At 39.6% G+C, this 23,171-nt stretch overlaps 1 protein-coding gene across 1 annotated transcript in view; it reads right to left on the bottom strand.

Annotated features, from left to right (window-relative positions):
• Positions 1 to 23,171, bottom strand: part of maml2 (mastermind like transcriptional coactivator 2) — a 34,329-nt gene that overhangs the window by 8,611 nt on the left and 2,547 nt on the right. The window lies entirely within an intron of this gene.

The following is a 23,171-nucleotide window of genomic DNA, read 5'->3' on the forward strand; positions in this document are numbered from 1 at the left end:
ACCCACAAGAAAACATTTTCCTAACAAGGTTTTTAATTTCTACACTTTATTCAAAAGCTGTCTAGTGAGCCAATTTGAATTGTGGTGATAGAGTGGATGCATTACATTTGACATCCAGCTCAGTGTATCACCATATAAATTAATTCAATTTCACAATTTGCTCCCAGGCCTAAAGATGCTGCATACTAGGCCAGCTTGGGACATTTAGGAAGATTACTTTTATTAATAGACAGTGTTTTTTTATGTGGAATACATTTTGGTTTTAAAACAGTGATGTCTAAAATGCTTTATTCTGACATAAATCACAGAGTCGTGTTACATTGTAAACATCTGATTATTCAAATAATACTTTACATTTAATATATAGTTGTATTGAAACACTTTCCATGCATGGATGAGGTAAAGTGTTTTGATAAAATGTAGATGGTGTGCAGAGGATGGGCTGTAAAGATAACTAGGAATCTAATACAGTCGACAGACTGCAGAGAGAAGAATAGGGTCTTTGTTTCCCTCATTTGCATACATCATTTTTTTCTTCCATTGTGCTTCGTTAGATAGCGGAGTTTCTCCTTTGTGGCTGAGATTCTGCTTAACATGCTGCTGCAGAAACCTGACTTCCTTTTGTCCTATCTGGTTGTCTTCATTTAAGGTAATGAGCATATCCACATGACTCACAGCTGTAACCACTCACTAACATCTCCAAAAAACTGAAGCAAAACAAAATGTGCATGTTATTATATGAAAAATAGATTATTTATATATTGAGGAGCAGATATGATTGTCATGTCAACAAAACAAAGGAGGTTTTTCCCTCCGCGCGAGTCTAGAAGTCCTTAGAAATGTTCTCGCTGGTAGTAATTACAGGCACAGGGTTGTGTACATATAGAAAAGGCTGATTATCTGACTGTCTTTTAACGTAGCGCCTGCATGGAAACTAAAAGGCTTGCATTGCACACCAACCTGAGCACAGACAGGAGAGGAGTGTGTTGCATATTTCACAGTGGGAACACATTTGAGTCATTTCCACCTGCTGGCACACATTACATTAAGATGATTCATAGCCTGAGGGTTTGGAGTGTATCCTGCAGTTCACTACATTTCCACTCGGTTTGTGTCTGTATTACTGCTGCTAATGCTTCGAACAATTGTTCAGAGATATATCTTCACATTTTAATCATACATACAAACACATCTGTGATTCACCAAGCCTCCTTTATTAAAACTAATAAGTGTTTATGCTTTTCCACATATCGAATGGATGTGGATGATTATGATTATGTTGATGGTGGTGTTGTACTGAGAGTGGGAGGGATACTAAAATGATCAAGTCTATTCAGAGCATCACAGCAGTGGCTTTGCATTTAGCACGGTAAGTAGAAGCTGTTGTACTTCACATTAGTGCAGAACATTTTCTAAAGCATTATCTTGAGTTGCTGTTTTTTTCCGCATGCACTTAAATACAATGAATGGTAACCTGGAAATAAATCTATATGTTTGCACTTGGTACTTGCTGGAGCTTTACAACAACATGTGTGACGGTAGAAGAAAAAGATTGCGTTCATGGAAGAAAAAAAGAGAGCTGGAGTGTGTGAATAGTGTCAAAGTCAAGCAAGGGTGACCAACGCGTTTCCTTTTCTTTGTGTCAACTACAGAATATTTTTTCCCTGTAGTTCTGCAGCTGGAGGCAGAACCCAGTTTCAAAACTCTAGTTGATGGTGCATTAAAGGTCCCTCGACCAAATAATCTTAATGACATGTTACTCTTAAAATAGTCCCTTTTTTTTTACAACTGTATTATAATATGTAGAGAATTACTTTTTACCAAACAAAACAAAGTTGACAAATAATTTGTTATAAATCATCTTACTCAAGACTTTGACCTAACAAATACTGAAATGCATGGAAATACATCGTTTTCTATGTATACTTTATCGATTAACTATTAATAAAAAATGCACAATATTTCATTTTGATCCAACCCTGTTTGAAACACATAGGACCATATCAGTAGCATTATATGCTATCAATGGGCTGACAAATAAATAAAATAATATGTTTTTTTTAGTTCAGTGTTACCCTGTCTTTGACATTACATTCTTTTCATATTAGCTTAGTTAGCATTTTGTTTATGAAAAATTAAGTGGACAATGCATTACTTGCAGAGAAGCAACTTGTATTTTGATTTTAAAAGTACTAAAAGTTTGCCTCAGTCGAAAAAAGTTCTTACAAGAGACTCAAAAGAAAGAAATCTTGTCAGATGATGTAATGACTGGATAGACGATGCCAAGCTTATACGGAGTATTAAAGAGGCACATACAATTTTAACTTGGAGATGGTCCACGATTTCATTACAAAAGGTCTCGTTCTCTAGCTCCTTTTCACCATTTTCACTGAGATCCAGACCATTAAACATTGTGCGTCTCTATAGGCTACTGGACATCTGTTTTCCTCCAAATGCAGATGAAAACAGGTCCTCCAGTGTGTGCAGCTCACTCTCCCCTACCAGAGGGCTCTTTCTTTGGAAGACAGACAGGAGCACTCCTCATGGTTCAAGGCACTGTCTGAGAAAACACATCATGAATTATGCAGAGGACAGTGGATGCGTTGCAAAAAGCCATTGAGAGGCTGGGTTGCCTCACTACTGCCTGTGTGCCATAAAAACGGACTCAAGTCAAGAGCAGTTCTTCGTTGAAATTCAAAAGCTTTTAAAAGGAGTGAAATCATGGTTGTATCAAGGTTAGATCAATGTCATGTGTGTAAACTTCATTTGGGTAGCAAAAAAACATATACTTTTTAGATTTAAATTATTTCTCAAATAAAGGACCATCCTGATCACGCAGCATTCAGAAGCAGCGGCCTCTTAGCTGGCCTGAAATCCTCTTGACAGATCTCCATGTGATCTGAAAATAGATTTTCTGATTAACATTTAATGAGCTTAGAAGCTCTGAATCACTTTGAAAGTGACTCCTGCTGCACGAGAGGTTTAAACATATGTGTAATATACTAATATTCTTAGAGATGGGGGAATTACTGCTTGTTTTCTGTGCTGTTAATACGCAACTTCCCTACTATCGGGGTTCAATTTGCAGTAAGCAGAACTTTCATTCAAATATGTTTTTATTATTACAAAACCAAAGCCAACAAAAGAATCTCACAGATACAAGAAAGAGAAAAAGAACACAGTGTTTTACAGATTTTAACGAGGTGCAACTTTTTTTGGAATCCATCCAAACTGTGTGCGTTTTTACTGGGGACAATTTCCGAGAAAATAAGCTTCGCAAAACCAGAATGGATTTTACTTTTGAGCATAAGCATTTGGATGCTGCTTATCGATGCTCTTTGACTGTGGCAGTGAGGAACCTGACCTTGGCCCTGTCAACAGAGGCTATCTATTCCTGGGAGCTGGAGGGCTGCTAGCTTGTGTCAAGCTGAGCAGTGTGGTGATGCTGAGCACTGTGGATGGGGCTCCGGGTGAGCCATCACAGGGACGCAACACCAGGCCTCCTGGTACCATCTGTCAGTCGGGTGGCACAGTCCTCCGAGCCATGCATACTTGAAGGGTATAGGTTTACAAGTGTTCGAAGGTTTTGTGTTTGAGTGTGGCTCACCAAAAGAACGAGCTCACCAGCCTTTAATCTATTCACCAGAGCCCTGAAACATGTTGCAATTCGCTCCAGCGAGAGTTAGAAACCCTCCTCTAGGCATTTGACATGGAAAAAACAGCCCCCAAAAATAAAAGGAATAAATACGACTATTGTGTTCCTAGGGAGACATAATATTTATGTGGTTCTGCAGGTTGTATACTGTTGCGAGAGGGGATTTCAGCTCTTTATTGCCAGATAAGAAACAAGAGCCCTCAGACCAGTGCCAATGATCAGCTGCCATACAACAGTCAGCTATCTGCTTGCAGAATGCTGAGAAAGTGTAAAGGGCTCATTTTAATTAAAGGGTCTCTACTAGCCGTCTTAAGCTGTGAGCGATTATATTATATCCAGAGAAATTGAATTAAAACATCCTGGGTAACTTGAAATGTTTAATTATGTGAAGGGAGGTAAGGCAGCTGAGGCTGTGATAGTATGTTCATTCACAAGGCAATGTGTAGTTCCAGTTTAATCAGGTCAGGGGGGCTGACAGATTCTGCTTAGTCTTTCCTGTATCCCTTATTATTGTTTCTGAATCCCCGTTTGTTACCAAGTCATGGCTTTAAGGCATCAGCACATTTCAGGTAAGAGAGAGATGTTCACATGTATTTCTACTAAGAAACAACAAGAATAATCAAGATTAGATGCTATACAAACAGCATTCTAGTTCTAGTTCAAACAGAGCTTTCAATATTTTTGCCTTGAAGTTATAATATACAGACTATATTTGCCTAGCACTAAGAATAACTGAACACTAAGCAACAAACAGCTGAACGTGTCTGTAAAAAAGTGCCACACCAGCATATACAGTATAAGGTGTGTTTTTTTGATAATCCAGCAGGAAATACTGAACTAGATATCTATTGAAGCAATGTGTGGCAGAGATATTAGATAGCTGCCTCACGGAAATCTTGGCAGCTACTTTTGGCATTAAGTTAAAATATCTTTGTAGGGTTTTGGTGGACGATTAATGTCTGACAAAATGATACCATTGGTAGCCTTTATAAGTAAATTATTTAAAAAAGTGTTTATAACTGAAAACACTGGGAAAAGAACACATCGTTACCCTAACAAATAAGATAATATTTAATCTGTTTCTATAGGGCATGTGCCATAAGGTTTCACAGGGATACAAGGCAAGGTTCATGGTGTGCTTCCCTAATCAGGCTGGCTCGGGTTGGGACAAAGCAGCACACTGCAGAGGTGGGCTACTTTTGGCTCATCAGCACTTTGCATCCCCGCACTTCCTGACACAGTTGTATTAGATTGAGGCTGCCCTCCAGAGAGCAGGCAGGAGAGAAGGATGAGCAGCAGCGGCAGCAGGGAGAAAAAAAGAGAAGCAGCTTTGTGGCAGCCTCTGGGAAATGGGAAGAGATGATAAGAGCTCCTTTGAAGAGAAATCATCCATTATGTTTACTGAAGGCACATTTTTTTAACAGTTAATGTAGCTCAGCTCCGACATTCCATGGAGAAACTTGCTATTTTAATAAAACGCAGCTTGCACACAAAGAAAAAAATCCTGTTGGAGACACTTCCCATTCAAATATCAGCCCTCCATTATCCAAATGCAAAGTGTAAAAAATGGCATTCCAATCAGCTCTGGCTTTGGCATGTGCTTTGTTCAGAGTCAAGCAGATGAGTTTAATGTGATGCCCTCGGGGCTGAGGGAGGCAGGGGGAAGCTGCCCCGAAAATATGCATGGACCCCAGAAGAAAATATGTAGGGCCCCTCACTGCACACCCATTACAACACTGACAGTAGACTGCTGTTGGATTGTTTGATTCATTAGAAAAACAGATTTTAATCTACTTTTTTTAAACAGAGGTTTTATTTTAGTTTTGATATTATTCACATTTATGCAAATAATTCAGATTGAAGGATAATAATGGATAAATAGCAAAAATTCCAAATATTGTATTGCATAATAATGTGTATACTATTGAGAAAAATCATAGCCATAAACAAGTATTGGTCTTCTTCATTCATATATTTAATGTCCTTCCCCCATATATTTTGTATTTAAAGGTCTTAAAATCTTAACATTTAGCATATGTGAATGTGATACTGTATGTAGTCTTTTCATGGATTAATTATTTCAAAAGAGCTTGACAATGGTTGATAACTTGACCCCCGCCCCACTGTTAATATCTGAAACCCAAATGATTATTAATGGTCAGATATCTAATGGCCAATTGTAAATTGAGTATAATCATGTAATCATGTCAGGGGGAGTTCAAGAGCTGCGGTTCCTGTAGGCCCTCAAATACCTAGGATGACAGGAAAGTAGTGAAGTGATCCTGGGAACAAATATGGGGTGTGTGAGTGAGTGTGTGTGTGGGGGGGGGGTAGGCCAGCTCTGTCAAGGCATCACCACAGCACCAGCTAGGCCACGCCACTGCAGACTTACCACAGGTCACCAACATCGCAGTGACAAGCCGTCACATCACATCACCCATGGCCATGTGGCTCACAGAGCTCCTGACACTGCTGTCGCCTCTCATCTGCGTGTCATTCTTAACCACAGAGACATTTACCGTGGAGGACTGAGAGCTCCCTGGACTCAGGAGCAATCCCATGCAGCACGCATCACTGTGGCTCCTTCAGTAAAAGGGATCCCTTCAATAAGTGATTTAAAGTGGGAAACTACAGGATGTGTTCACATGCACTGGCCCTAACATGTTGAGCACACTGAAAAGTCTTTTCCAGGTTTAACTGCCACATCCTGATCTTTAGACACAGCATCATTTTTCCTATTGAAGACAGCTTTGTCTTCACTTAGTCATCTTTTGAGAGAGAAAGGCAATGGACAGGAAGACGCCCCACCGTTTAACAAGCCCAGAGCGAGTCACACATTAAAGTACAGCTCCTTCCTTCCAACTGCATATAGACTAAGCTGCCACTGTAACGCTGTGGGTTTTATTCAGTTAGCTTAAACGCTCATTCCTGCATTACCCTATGAGCTGGAAACACCCTCTTTTAGTTCTCACTATTCCAATCCACATCTAAAGTGCTACACTGAAAATTAAAGGACACGCTGAGTCTACCATGACGACATGTTTCTTTAAATTGGTATACTGCATGCGCACTTACATGCCAGTGGCATAAGATGAAATATTTCTAGGCTGGGAAACTGCTTGAGGGTGTGAGAAGGTTAACATACAGTAAAGCATAACATTAAATTATTGTTAACAGCAAAGGCTTAGGGGTGAGATATCAATCCCTGCAGACACTAGAGGTCACTGTGAACAATGTCATCCTCAAGCAAATACGTTGGATGTTATAAATACTTAGACAATATAGAATGTAATAACAGCACTAAAATAATGGGTATGTATGTGGAGTTACAAGACATGGGCTAACACATTCAAGTTACATAGGTGTTTGTGTGTTTTTAATCACAGTACCGGTACTTAACAATGTATTGAATTCAGAGGTGAGAATAACATGGGAAAATAAGGCCACATAAAATAATGGAAAATCTAATGTTTTCATTCTTCTGCTAAAACAAATCCAACAGGTCCAACAGGTTGAAAGCTGTCCGAGAATGTTTGTACCCTTAAAAGGCCATTGCCATTCAACCACAAGTACCTTTTTCCCAGTAACTGTCAAACACAAGGCCTGCCTCCGGTCATGCCACAGGAAAAGGCCCATAAGCAGGGAACAAGTTCCCTTCCTGTTTTCAAAGACGAGTCCTATGGCATGCAGAGCCGTTTCCTGCTCGCTGGGCTCATTTCACCATCTCCAACATCTGGCTGCTCTTCAGTATGCAGCTGCGGCACGGTGAGAGCCAACAGTGCCACTGCTGAGTTGAGCAACACAGTCCAGAGCCTTTCCAGTCATATCTCTGGCCACGAGAAAGAATCATCTAGCTTCACTAGCCCAACGCCAGGCATCCCTCTAGTGTGCATTATTTAGAAAGTGCTGCAACTATTGATGAGATAATCTTGTACCATATTCAGTACTTATGAGCAGTTTATGTCGTATCACTCAATTTAAATTAAGAATTGTTTGGATGATCCCTTGTAAGCACAGTGACTGCGGTTCCAAATCAGGAAACAATATGTGTCAATATCGGGTGTGATTGCAGCAAAGTGATCTTTAGCAGCATTGCTGTGGCTATTTCCCAATATAACAAGTATCCATTTTACATCCCGTGGGAAACCTGGGCTGAGTGGTTAATGCTGTGCTAATGCTGCATCACTCAGCCAGGTCTTGATAAGCCTTATGCTTTTAGAGAGGGGAAACACATTTAGTGATTTAAACCGCTTCAATGGAGAAAGCTTGGAAAGTTGAAAAGGGTGTACTTGTTGAGTTTTCTCACTCAGCTTTCACTAATATTACAAACACATATTAGACAGGAGAGCAGTCATGGATTGGAAAAGGGACTGCTGAAGCTAGAAAGTAAGAAGAAAAAATAAATGAGTGGGAAGCTTTGTTTGACTCCCACTCCTATCAGTTCTGACATTCCAAATAAGGTCTGTGCAGACCGGTGCTGGCAGAGACGGACACAGAAAACACTGCAGAGCTCTCACAGACTCCAACCAAGGGAAAAGTGTGTGTGGTGTGGGGGGGAGCATTGGGGATCATGGTGCAGAAAATATGTGACCTCTAAAAATGTATCATCAGCCTGACTTTTCCCAGAAGGACAAAAACACAACATCACATGACAAAGATATATCTTAGATAATTAGTTAGATACCATCATCCATGAAAAACAAATTAAGATAAACTATTGGCCTTGATTCCAGATAGAAGTGTCCTAGACTAGAGAATGACAGTTTTTCAGGCTGTTTTGACTGGTTAACATATTTGGATCATGTTTACCTGGCACAAAAAAATGAAACCTAAAGAAATCATCAGCTAGAGAAGAAAACATAAAAATATGCTACATAACTTTATGCAGTATTGGTCAGGCATGTCACGAGAACCGATCATTTTGTACCAACTCAACGAAAAAATTTGTAATCTGTGATGGCACTCGTTTTTCTACAGTACAGTTCTGCGTACTGTCTGGGCCTGAAACTATTGGCTTTCATGGATGATAGAAAAGGTGTTTGAAGTGCAGTTAACTCACAACAAATCCATGTTGAAAGACGGTCCAGCTAAGTTCTATGCAGGGTGATTCAATGCTCTTTACAGTAACATTGGGCCAAGGTAAATGATATCGTTGCCATGAAGTGTTACGATGCAGTCTTGAAAAATGTGGTAGTTTTTAGCGAGAAACTTCAATAAAGACAGTTTCCATAGCATTTAATATAGAATGGAACTGATTTGTTTAGCTTCCTGTTTATTTTTCTTTATGGTGGTATGGAAATGGTATATTGAGAAAGTGTCAATTAACAGCATTTTGATTTAATAAATGAGGCAAAACATTGAGCAAAGTGATTGTGTAGTGTTTGAGTTTTTTTAATTCAATCATTTTGTATACATACTTCATCAAATTAGAATAATTTGAAAGGATTTGATCCCGAGGTTTGCCCACCACCCGTAAAGGCCTTCAGGTTCTGAGCTCACCACTGTGAGGTGACGGTGGCTCTCAGTGGCAGGGAGAGTTCAAGGTTGCGGCAGAGCCTGTGTCTCAGAGCAAGTTTCTGCATGCAGGACGCTCTTGTGTGTGTCTAAGTGGGCCTTGTGAATTAATGCTGTAGGTCTTTTTACATGTCGCAGCTGGTGGGAGAGACGCAGAGTGTCTTCTCAGGTAATCTGCCTAACTGGAAAAAAACAACTTTCCCATGAGGTGATTCATTCAAAGTAAAGGGAAAAACTTTGCAACCTTTGTGATTTCAAACTGATTAAGAGGATTTGTGCTGATAAAGAGAAATGATCTCTTATCTCATCCAAACATAGTCCATAGAAATGAAAGGCAGGTCCTCTGTAGCTACAGTGGCGTTTAGTCAAATAAACAAGAAGACTGTTGCTAAGAAATAGACAAACTGTTTTTCATGGTGAGCTTACCGTCAGTGGTTAAAAGGCCAAGTTACACACTACTGTAAAGCATACATACAGCAACCAACTCATCTAAATGCTTTATAACTCAATACACATGCTAAATTAAATTAAAAAAATGTTTTGTAATACATTTTTTTATTTGTGTATCCTTGGTATAACACAAGTAAATGGACAGTGAACCCTGAACGCACAGCAAAGAAAGCTGCTAAGGGGAGGGACTCGCAGCAATGTGGCTTTTGTCACAGCATCTGCTAAAGGGGGAAGCACAGAATCTGGCCATGCTTCCTTTGCCCAGTCTGTAGCAATGTGCTGTACAACAACAATAACCTGACCGGACAGAGGCTGCCACATGGAAGATAAACTGGCAGAGATCACTGATGGTACAAGTTGGAAGAATTGGATCAGGAAGTGGAAATACAAGTTTATCAATTTCTGCTAATTCGCCAGCTAGTATTATGTTTTATTTCTGGAGGCTGTGTAAATCTGAACATTTTGTCAAAAAATAAGTAAAGGTAATTTATGTTTGTTTAAAAATGAAGCATGGTATGACATTGCTTGGTAAAAAAAATCCCATTCACGAAAAAGCAACATTACTGCCAATGTCAATGTTTTGGGATACCGCATTATACACTAAGCTACTGTCACATTAAATGACACCCTGTTAGGTCGGGGATGTGTTCATGGAACTATCTGCATTTCCATCCCAGGATATGGTCTAGGTAGAAGCGATTATCCTGCTTGCTTGTGTGGATTTCACAGCTCAACTGGCAAGGCATCCCTTCACCGACTAGACAGCTGTTTTTTTCCCTCGCTTTGACTACTTCAGGCAAAACAGATGAGCTTGGTGATTCAAACTCAGCCAAGGCAGCATAATAGAGGGGAAAATTCCCTCTTACCAAGGGTATTAATTCACTGGAATGACAATGAGGACAGACCCTGATAAACACAAGTGTCAGTATTGTAGTCGGTGCTTTGAAAAGTTCTTCAGTCAGTTTAATGTACTAACTATTGAAAGAAGCTACCGGTATATGCTAAAATTATTTAAATATACAATTCTTAAGATGACTGTTACATTTTAATTGGGTATTAAATCATATATTTAAAATGAATGTTCTGTGATCTATTTCTCTACATTTATGGTAAACAAATACTAAATCAATAGTTGACAAACATTACCATTGATGTAAAGAACATAATACAAAGCTATTATCCAATGGCAGGGTCAGATTCAGACCTGTAGACCTAGCACTGCAGTTTTAACTAGTAGCAGCCAGACAGGAACAACTGCAGCTCTGACACTCACCTCTAGGTGGTGCAGGTGGTAAAATTGCATGTGAGCTGGGTGAAGGGCTTCAACTCAGCCTTGCTGTCGATTGTTTAGTGGCTAACCATGGCTCTGCAACACACACAAAACCTTGTAGCCCAATAAGAAATGTCCCTGTTGGACCAAGGTTATGCAACTGTTGTACAGTAAATTCATATAATACAATACAAGAAATAATTATTTTTATGTTTGATTTTTCTTAACCATGAACGTTTTGCTCACCTTTGTCTGAACTGCTATTACTATTCTTCTCCTTCCTACTTTTCATAAGAGTTTCCCTTGCGAAGAATAAACAGGCTGCTCAATGATGAGTGAATTTGATTATACAAAATGTGAGCCACATAGTATCTTATGTATATATATAATATATATATATATCTCAAGTACACTTTTGGAATAACTAATAACTCATCTAAAAGATTCCAAACTCACATTAAACTAATGAGCCTGTAGTCTCAGTTATGAGGTTAAAGTGTAAGATATTGACAAGAAATTTACATCTACGTGTTAGCCAGTATATTTCACTGTTGCAGGTATTGCAGGTGTTATCAATATGATCATTTATCGCCTATCTCAATATAATTCTGTTGTAATAAAATATAGTACACCTTCCTTTGTTTTACATTACTCTCAATGAAATAATCAAGCTAGTGTCTTAATCTGGTAGCAGTGAATTGTGTGTATGCATGTAAATACAGTTTCTGTTACATTTAAATTAATATTGTTATGTTTATTATGCATTTATGTGAATTTAATAAGAAACTACCCAGTACTTTTCAGGTAGTTAATCACACAGACTATGCAAAAATAGCTTTCACCATGGGGTTATTTCATATACTATTTATTTATTATATATATACCTTTTCAAATATTAAATTACCAATATCGTGATAGAACATTTTGCCACTTAACCCTAGCCCTAGTAACAGGACACTGTTTAGTGTTTACAGAAAATACTGTACATGATGGAAACTGTTTCGGCTCTTCAAGGACACTCCCCTCCCGACAAGACTAAGCAATCTGCCAAGTGAACAAGGAAGTGAAGTTAGAAAAGAGAGTAGAGTCAATTAATTTATCACATTTGTCCATGTCTGTGTAGTTTAACCACAGAACACTATGCTGTTATAGGTTATGGCATAAAAAGGCTGGCTTTGTTGCCGGATGTGGGAAAAACATCCAATAGACTCTAAAAAAAGCACAGGAAGGAAACTGGGGGTGGGGTGGCAGTGAGTAGCGATGGGGGTGTGGTGGTGGAGAGTGGGAGTGAGAAAGGAATGTTCCCTTCACTCTCTTTCTCCCTCTTGTTATCATGCATACACACACATAATAACCCCACTTTCTCACTAACAGCTATGAAAAGAATGCAGCCGTTACATGCTTAATGATCGTTTGCCATCAATTCAAAAGAACAATTCAAGCCAGACAAAATGTAAAGAGGCCCTGTTACAGAAACCATTCCCTCTGACTGTGTGCTTACAATGCGTGGTTAAATGTGTTTTAGATATCTCAAACATCAAGAGCAAAAAAAGATTACAAACAATAACATCAATCATATTCTCTCATTTAACATCCAGAACTTCAGAATGATCTATGTGCTGCATGCTGTTCTTTGGAGAGACAGCGGGAAATTGATGGAGAAGGGTTGAATAATTAATTGATTAATGATCCCTGGGAGGCACCACTTCATCTAACACATGCATCACTCCTTGTGCCTGATATAGTCCTAAATGGTACAAGTTATTTTTAAGGGTTCACTTAGCTAGCATACGTTTAAAGTGTTTGGTGTAGAGGCCATGCCATGGGAGGCCTACAAGCAGACTACACTCCAAAAGGTACTTTTAAATAACCTAGAGCATCTTTTTTGCAACTACTTTCAACACTTTTGCGTTGCTGAGCACCTGTATCTTTCAAATCGATGGGTCTCACTTTTTTGCAGGAACTCCATGAGTGCTTCAAGTTGCTGGATACACAGACTATGACTTTGCCAACTGTAATTACCATGATCTGAACACTGCCTGGAGGAAGTTTACAGTTTGTGGTTGGTTTTAAGATAACGTTTACACTCATATTGAATGATGAGCTAGCAACAACTTTCTAAAATGACACGGAACACATTTGATCAAGGCCCAAGTCCGCTTAAAAGCATCTCCCATGTAGTTGTAATGTTCATCTCCTTAAGTCATTCCCATTGAATAGAGGCAACCACTACCACCTGGCTTTACCAGATGAATTCATCTGTGCATTTACTGTGTATGTTTAAGTTACAGATACAACAATATAGGAGAACTAGGAACCGTTAGTGTGCAAAGTCTTTAAGGTGAAAAAAAAACCTTACAGACATCTCTTCAAGATGAAATAAACTTAATAACCATAGAAATGCCTCCCTGTACCCTGTAATGTAATCTGGTATAACACCACAGAGTATTTATTTGATACTTAAACTTCAGGATCACAGTCTCCTAGCTGCCATAATTGCTAGACAAATAGCACAACATGAAGTCTAGATGAAGGTTACAGTTATGTTTACACAACCTAAACTATTTGGCTGACATTAAGGAAAAACCTAAAGTAAAACTTAGACGCTGTAGGCAAATACATCCACCCACCCAACATCCAGACAAGACTCTATACTCTCTACTCTGTCTGCAACACGAATCCAGAGTGAGACTCCATTTTACTGCTCAGTGCTCATTACCCCTACATGTAATCCCTACACGGCAAGAAAACAGATTTCTTGTCATGCAAAGGTCACAAAGCGTAACATTCTACAACATCATGCACGTTTCATTGATTTTCAGCAGTAGAATCAGCTGTGGCATTATTAGAATTAGAGGCACTGCTGATTTTGGCCATTCAAAATGTACTGTGACAACAACAAAAGAGAACAAAAAAACATTTGAGCCATTTATTCAACTGAAGCCGAAAAAATTGAATTAAAGCTACATAATTAAGTTAGTAGCAGAGGCAGCAGTCCCGTCAATGTAAGCCTGCTTCCTGTTAAAACCAGCGTGTAGATGATTGGACGGGGCAGATAAAGACCAGAGATCCTCCCCTGCTTTCACCTCCCGTGTGCCGTAGATTTAACAGCAGTGTCTGTGTGCCTCTAGGTAAGGTGGAGGGAGAGCAGGCGCCAGAGCACAGCTCAGCACCGTGACACCTCACCACAGCCCAGCACTAACACAAACATTCCAGCTGCCACTTCTCAGCCTTCCTGGCAGAGCCGCGGCAAGAAACAAGACCATCTATGTTCCTCCGGATCTGATGCTCCAGACAGGCTGGAGAGGCAGTCTGAGGCATTCGAATTACGACTTGACAGCTGTGGGATTTTGAAGGCTGATATAGCACCAATACCTTCTTTTAAGCAGAGGATATTTAGAAAAGAATACTTTGTCTGTAATTGATACTATCAAGAGAGAATTCCATTTTATTACAGCTTTCTTTTTTAACATGATTGTTAGCTTTCTTTGGAGGTAATGCCAAAAAGTAAACACTTATTGCTCGGGAAAACTGTGTGTGCACACTGCGAGTACAGTAGGTTAAAGCAACTGATAGTTCGGGTAATTAAGTTTTCCTTTGTCGCCTCCTAAATAAATTGGCTAACCTGCGGTGTGTTTTAAACCTGTCTGATGCTGAACATTCACATTGTTTGCCCTGTCTCCCCCTTTTTGGAAATCAGAATACCTTTATTAGTCCCACAGAGGGGAAATTTGCAAATGATGTCATCTTCCCAGCAATCAGCAATTATCCGGGTAAGTACAATATTATCAAACCAATAATAGAAACAATGACTAAAACTATGAACAATTTGATCTAAAATGTTCAAACAAACGGGGAAATCCTCTCAAATTCTTCACTGACACTCAAACTAATTATATTGTTGAAACAGAATGGCAGATCCATCGGGTGAGGCAGTAGTGCGGTCCGTGAGGCTCCTAGATAATATTCCATCACAATGCAAAACAATAATCAATTAAACGATAGTTTCATGCTGCGTTCAAGCCTGAATCTACACCAAGCTGTATCAACACTGATAAAGATATTCAATTAAACATCTAAGCTCAGTTTGTTGACTTAAGTACAATTCTAATTTCTAAAGATAGGACAGAATTAAAGTGTTGTGTTTGGCCACATTTTCAGTGCTGAGAATAATAAAGGGATATGCATATTAAAACAATTTCTTCTTCAGAGGACGTGAAGCTGAAGAAAAGGAGATGTCAAGGACTGAAACAAATGAATAATAACTGAACAATGTATGCTTGAGCCGAGTTTGCCATTAGTTCCCAACATTCATGTCTTAACAATGTCACAACATCCTTTCAGACATTTCAAACATTGTCTATGTCAACTGCGTTGGTGACTTTCACCTTTCACGTTTCACATCTATAATATTCCCCAAAGGACAACTGTATCAAAGAACAGAACATTACTTCTATGTAAATGGACTTGAACTATGACTTAGACTCCAGAGTAGTGAAGCGGGAGGAAGAGGAGAGAAGAAAAAGTGAATGCTTGTGCTTCTTTTCAGCACTCTGCGTCTCTGGAGCCTGGGAACTTCAGCAGCTTGGCCGGGCTCTGAGAAATATCCTGAGCTGTAATGTAAACATGTCTGAACTCTGATCTAGCATGGCCCTCCCCTCCACCCTCCCCCACTCCCGGTTTAACCCGGAATTCTGTGCAAGGGGTTTGCCAGTGACATCAGGAGCCCACTTTCTCATTTCCTGAGCGGGGGTAATGACCCTGGGGAGAAGAGGTTGTTTGAAGTCCCGCAAAAAAAAGCTGCCTTGCACTGAACCCAATTGTTCTTCTACAGAGAAGCGAAGTGGCTGATTACATTTGGGCTGCAAATGTGTTTTTTCTGATAAATAAATCCTGTTGTGAACCTATAAAAGCCATGTACTGTAAGGCTGGAGGAAAAAATTACAACAAGGTGAGGACATTATGTTAACATGGTAACACATTAGTGGACATCCACACCCTGTTCTCCAGTGCAGGCAGCTGCGATAATCAGATCTGTTTACAGGAGCAAGTCCAGGAAACTGACATATCAGGTAGCTGATTGGGAGATAAGTGTGAGAACAGCTCAAAAACAAAACCTTGAAGTCAGTACACAATATGACAGCCAAAAACGAACAGAAACCATTAAAGACATGGTTAAAAAAAGGTCTATGTTAAGGCCTTGTTGTAAATAAAGAAGCAAAATACTGCTTGAGTTTCCTTTTGCATGCATTTCGTCTCCTCAATTCACCTTCCATGCACTGCACATAAAATACACCTGAACATGCTTGTTCCCACAGGGTTCCAGTTTCAGCACTGGGTAGCAAAGCACTTCTGGAAAGACACTCCAAGGCACTACCCTACACCGCCCCTCCTTTTCCTTTTTTCCCCCTCACACACACACACACACACACACACACACACACACACACACACACACACACACACACACACACACACAATCTTCCCCTCTCTTCAATTAAGTCAAGCAGGAAAAACCTGACAAACCTCAAGGAGCTCTCTCAGCAGAAGAAATCACATCAGGCATGAACTGCTACCTCGACAAGGCCCCTCTGAAGATATAGATGTACATAAACACAGTCCTCTCTAGCTAAGTGAAGGCCCCAAGCTTCACACATATTTTTATATATAAATTCCGGATGATTAATAGCCATGGAAAAACATGTTTCCTCAGTCAAATGTATGTAATAGCTGAGATAGAGCGCTAATATATTAGTCCTCCTAAAATTCCCTATTGACTTCAGTGGCACAGATGAGATTTTTTTTGTGTCTTCAGGTTCACAACAAAGTGCCGGCAACAACGGGAAGCATGCTGAAAGCGCAAATCAGCAACAAAGGGATACAGTGGGGACTCTCTAATCCAAACCCCTTGGGACTGGAGGTATTTCAACTCAGTGAAATGTGCACTTGGATGAAACACTGAATAGTCGGGTAATTCATATTCAAAACATGAAACAAGTATCCCCGCATATTCACAAGAGTCTATTCCACTGTCTAATTTGCAGTTGGGGGATCAGCAAGGACATTGAAACTAAATTGAGCAGCATTTTTGAAACGGTGCGCTTAACAGATTGCAGGATAGAGTATTAGACAAATATTATATTGTCACATGAACGCCTACAAATCACTTGTATTTCTTTTTTGACTAATGGAGTGTTTGGTTTTCTATTACAGTAAGAAATTAGATCAGTGGTAGAAAATGTCAGAACGAATGAAGAAAACGCCCGAGAGACAAACAGTCCAAACCCACAAAATATTCCGTTTACCAATAAACTCTAACTGGGAATAGCAAAAAACCATCAAACTTAAGAATATAAAACCAATAAATGCGTATAGGTTTGATTGATAAACGCCAATAACTATCAAACGATTATGAACATTGACTTAGATTTCCTACTGATCAACTATATGATTTATTGATTCATTCTTTCAGGCCTGGGTGCATAACATTACACTTGTTATTCATCATGTAAGAATGCCAAACACATATACATGACCTTTTGTTTATCACTGCACTGGGTGTAAATTAGCAGAGTGGACACAAAAAAAACACAACCTAGACCACCCAGGAGGAGATGTAGCAAGGTTGATGCTGATCATGTATTTTCTACAATGTTACCGCCGTGTCTGAAGGTAAAGTTGTTACCTTGCAGGCTCTGCTAGAGGCCACAGCCCACAGCCAAGGACTGCAACCAGATGTCTATGGAGGAAAGGCTCTTAACCCGGGACATGCAGCAGTTCCAGTACAACTAGAGGCTAAATGTACCCTAAAGCCGAGGCTGTTGTATACCTCTTAAAGAAGCAGAGCAGACCTGGCCCACCTGGACTGTCAGGGGCCTACGTTCCTCTGAGCATGTACCCACTTATATTGTATCATCCCTTGAAGACTGAGGATGAGATGGGTCTACTAAACAATTTCAGCAGACCTCTTCAAAGAGATATTCAGCCTTCCCATAGGCTGTTGAATAAAACATGAGGCGCGTGCGGCAGGGTGGGTTGTGTGTGAGATGGGTGGGAGGGTGGTTGAGTAAAGAGAGAAAGAGGGAAGGAGAATACGTTTTTTTAAGACACCACTACTAGACATATAACAGATGATCCATGCATGCCTTTGATTTGACACTCATCCTCACTGCCCCGCTGCTTGTTTGGCAGCTGTAGGCTTCACTGATTTATATATTATTCCTTTGTTTAGTTGTGTTTTTTTTCTATATGAGCTTTTTGGTGGCAAAGAACTTGTTCACAACATCTAAATTAGTCCAGAAAAGATAGAAAGCGTGCTCATTTCAGGAGGAGAAGGCATTGCAAATCTTGCCAGGTATACAGAGATGTCCCAGATTTGCAGAGCACTGTTTCTTACACGCTGCTGCTGCATTGGCATGACAACACATTTGCTGAAGCTGTCTGTTTTAGACAAATGTTAGTGAATTTAACTTTATTTTGCTACCGAGATAACATTAAATGTATTATCCAGCAGAATATGGCAACATTTTCACATAAGTTATATCCACTCACATTGATTCCTTTTATGAAAATGGTCCTCAAGTATTATAGTATAAAGGGATTAGGACAAGGACACCGGAACTTGGGACTCACAAGGACTTTATTATAATAATAGTAAAACTGAAAACTGCAGCTCTTATCACACCTCTAATCTGTTTTGCTGAGCTAATCTTATGCGCGATGAATCACTTTTGTTTGCACCAACAAACAACGTCTGCAGTAACAGCATTTAAGTTATACAACATGTACCTGTTCTCCACCATATCCCACTTTACACTCATGTAAGCGTTTACCGTACATAATGTCTCATATGTCTTTTCCAGGAAAACCCAGTGGTGCACAGGATGTGATAAATGTGTTCTGGCATTAACATTGTCTGGAATAGTCAGCAACAGCTACCATAGAAAAAAGAGCCTCAATGACTGCTAAGTCCTCAAGATAGAAATAAAAAAGGGAATATTTTGGACAACAGCTTAAAATGTCATTTGACATAATCACACTGAAACTAATGACTTATTGAAGATCCTGACCTGTGCCATCACGACTTTTGGTAAAATGAATAAAGCTCCAGTTTGTAAAATTGGAAACATTTAGTCTCTATAATAAGTTTAGTAAATCCAGTCATTAACTCAAAAGGATTGAAAATAAAGCTCCTCTGAGAAATGTTATTCATCAGTGAACTTTGCTCAGTGACACCAAAGAATCTGGTTTCTGGGTTGGCTACCAAAAGAGAAGCTTGTTGAAGCTTGTACCCCGCTCTCCCTTGAGGACAAAGCAATCATGAACACAAATGTATGTGTAGCTAAGTTGTTGAGAACACATGTATGCTGATGCAGTCATGACACTATGTTTACTGGGGAAGAGAGACTTTAATTTCATGCACAATTTAGCCGGAAGATGATCCTGAGGCTATTAACCAAGTAAGAATCAACAGTGTCCAAACAAATGTCATCCAGAGGCAATCGTTTCCTGGAAACTGACAAGCTACAGCATTAGCTTTGTGTGTAATATTAAGCTACAACTTCCTCCTTCCTTAGGGACAAGCTCTACTCACGTAGATGTAGTTGGTGCTAAACATTTATGAACTGCCCTCGGATATGGCTGTGGAATGTCCAGAACATAATGTTACATGGTCCTAACTTTTATTGCACAAGTCGGTAAATCTGGCTGGTGTGTATCAGTTAAAAAAGCTCCCGTCGTGTTTCACTGAGCAAAATGTAATAATGATCCCTTGTATTTATGTTGTGTCAGTCAGAATATATAACACAGACATGTTGGATTAAGATTTCATAATATCCACATTGGAAACAAGTTATTACTTGAAATTAATCTGGAAATAATTGAGCAGACGAGTATAAAAAATAACAATTTAAGAGGCTAATTCCCTCAAATGAGTCCTCACTTAAATCAGCTTGTATAGCATACTTAAAAGAAATCTATAGCAGATCGTAAATGGAGGATAAGGCATCAATTATTAGTTTGGCTTACTCAAATCTGTCAATCTGACACATTTGCCAAGTTATTATTATTACAAAATCGTTAGGTAACACTATTGTGAACTTTTGACTCAGCTACTTTCCATCAGTAGTATTTCCGAGAACATAATGAACACATGCTGCAAAGGTTTTTTGCTACACAAACTCACATTTGAATAATAGAAGACATTTTAAATACATATCCCACAAATGCACTTTGCATAAGTAGAATTGGATTGTGGCAGTGTTAAAACATATCTTGGAATGGGCACTAATCCCAAATAGAGGGAGGAGATTAACAGATGGCTTTACTACAGTATATGCAGGCCTATCTTGATGTCTTTTAATCAGAAAACTATGAGCTGCTCCACTCATCTCACAGCCAGCCACGGTCTATACAATGAGACAAGCTTAATCACATCAGGCTTACAGTGTAGTAGGGCTGTCAATAAACAGCACTCGCAGCGATTTCAGTCTTCACTAAAGGGGACTTAAAAGTAATTCAGTGTTCAGACCAACTGACGGCCTGCTACTCCTAAAAGAAAAATGTTAGCTTTCCCATGACAACATGGGAGTGATCTGTGGGATGAACATGGATCATTGCTGCATCCACAGGGCTGGGTTTAGCTGCGGGCTCCACTGTGGGTGGCCCCCATGGACCTGGGCTAATTGTTTCACATCACAGCGAGCCTGGCTGAGATCAGACCACCGGCGGCTCCGATTCAGGCAGTTCAACAGCCACACAGGGCATGCCAGGAAGCACTTACAGTGCACACCCCGCCCCACACTAACACACACACTCTTCATCCACCATACATGACCACAGGAGAGAACAAGGAATTACTTTTTCTCCATGCTTAGAAAGCTGTCAATCTACCCATCAGTAGCTCAGTGATGATGAATTAAGAAGTGTGGTTGTTGTGTTTTCATTGCTGTGTTTGCTCAACAAAATGTTCTTGAAATGTAAAAAGGTGTACATAGAATAAGTAGTACAATACTGCCATAGGAAGAGCTATAGGATGTGATACATTTTCTTTTGTTATTTGAAATAATGTCTTATCAATGAATTTTGCCATATTTGTATTGATCGACCATATTCTGCAACACACGCCATTGGGTAGTGGTTTTGCAACCTCTACAGGAAAAATTATTTTGTTATTTTGTCTGATTCCTATCCTGTTTAGAATATTGCAACAGATCAGATTTATCTTGCGACCCCAACATGGAAACATCTGATCTCTCAACAAAAGTACAACTGACGACGATTGCCAAATGTTGACTTTTTCTACGGGGTGTTGCAATTGGGCCAAAAACATAAAGCTTATTATTTAAGCATTGTACCTTGTTTGGGCAGTAGATAGTGACAAGTAACAACAGGAGAGAGGGGAGGAGGACAAAAGTATTTGGTCACACTGGCGATGTTACGCTTCTGTGGTTTTGTTTTAGACCAATAGATGCCTAGACGCTTCATGTTCCAGCTTAAAAAAAAAAAGAGCTGCTGCCATGGGGTGGACACAAAGAGGCAAACACAGCAGGCAAACACACAAGCGCACAAAGCACTTGCTCTATGAGTGCTTGCTGCTCTAGGCCTTCCCAGATCTGTCACTAGAACAAGACTGGGAAATAACAAAATGCTCCCAGTGCACATAGCACTGTTAATCATCAGGCCTCCTTCGCCTACAGCTTTTTCAAGGCCTGTTTGACTCTAAGTAAACACGTGCAGGAAATGTATTTAGTGGCTCTAAACATTTATATGGGGGCCTTGTGCTTTAAACAGTTTCATGGCCAGGACATCTTTCAAGAAGGTGCTTAGTGAGCTACTTGTTAAAGGCATGATAATGGGGTATGACAATGCATGGCATGCTCCACGCAGTGAAGCTGTTGTTAAGCCGTTGTTTGTGTACTGCAACTGCATCGTTGATAGATGTAAGATGGTGGCTGAACACTGATCTGATGAAACTTAATGTCTGTACATTGTAATACAGCACTAATAATGTTGTGTAAGCTCTGCCCTGGCCCGTTCCATGCTGAATATATTTACTGACGCAGGTATAAAAAGAGAAAAAAATTGATTCACATAATTAAATGAATCTAGGAATATCCGAAAAGCTTTCGATGAGTTCACGCAAGCATTATGGAAAATCATTTTCCTGAGTCGGTGGTAAGCTCTACTCTCTTCTTCTTCCCCATTTCTCCAATTTCATCTAAAAGAATATCCTTTGTTAATCTGGTCTCAATGAGCACCGTTGTTAAGTGCTGCTCACTCTGTACTCCCAGCCAGTCATAATCCATTGTGTTGTTTGCCCCTCACTTGGTGTACATTTCCATCGCAAATTCCAATGTGAACAGTCAATATCATGCACAGATGTGGCTATTGTAAAAGCCTTACTTTTCAATCCAGAAAAATGTAGTATGTGAACTACTCCAGGAAATATTTGAAACACAAATGTTACTTTCTTTATAGCTAGATATTTAAAGAAAAATTGAATTCATATATTTAGTTGCAAGAGGCGAGCTATTCTACACTTGACTCAATTTGAATAATTGCAAGAAAGAACTCTCTGCAGTATTGATGCTGGATAGATTCCGTTCAAATGCAAGGGGAATTTCTGCACTGGCTGTTGTTCTGCTTCACCGAATCATCACGAGTTGTGAGAAACATATTAACCTCAGGGTTGATGTAAACATGTACGCCAGGACTTCATTTCCTCCTCACCATCCTGCTGCACTCATCAGTTTTATGTAGAACACGCTACTCCAGAGTCAACATCAGTACAAATGAAACAGTACATGATAATGATCTTCCCTGACCTCTTTTAGACAGTCAATATAATCCATGGTGTTGTTGTGTCTTGCCTCTCTACTTGTTTCATGGCTGCACTGTATACCTAACAGCATAAAACTGAATTATATGTGAAAAGCTAGAAGGCTCAACTGCACTTTATTAGCTCGATAAATCATGGAAAATCTACTTTTCTTGCATGTGAACGTCTCATGGCTTAAGCAAATACAGTCGCAGAGGCTACCCCGTGCTCAATTCCAGTGATGACAATAAATGAACTGAAGGAACAATCATCATTGCCCTTCTATGGCTTTACTGGAAAAAAACATGACATTGTTTATTTTTCCATCCAGCATCTCAAGCAAATCTAGAGCAGGAACATCTGCAAGCTTTCACCCTTTTGACATCATACTGAAATGCTGCTTGGGAAATAATTCATAGTCTAGATGCTGAACTCCCCCATGCCCAATGAAAGAAAACAACTAA

The sequence above is a fragment of the Notothenia coriiceps genome, unplaced genomic scaffold, assembly GCF_000735185.1.
Source record: "Notothenia coriiceps isolate Sejong01 unplaced genomic scaffold, NC01 NC01_scaffold00001515, whole genome shotgun sequence".
In the NCBI taxonomy this organism is placed as follows: Eukaryota; Metazoa; Chordata; class Actinopteri; order Perciformes; family Nototheniidae; genus Notothenia; species Notothenia coriiceps.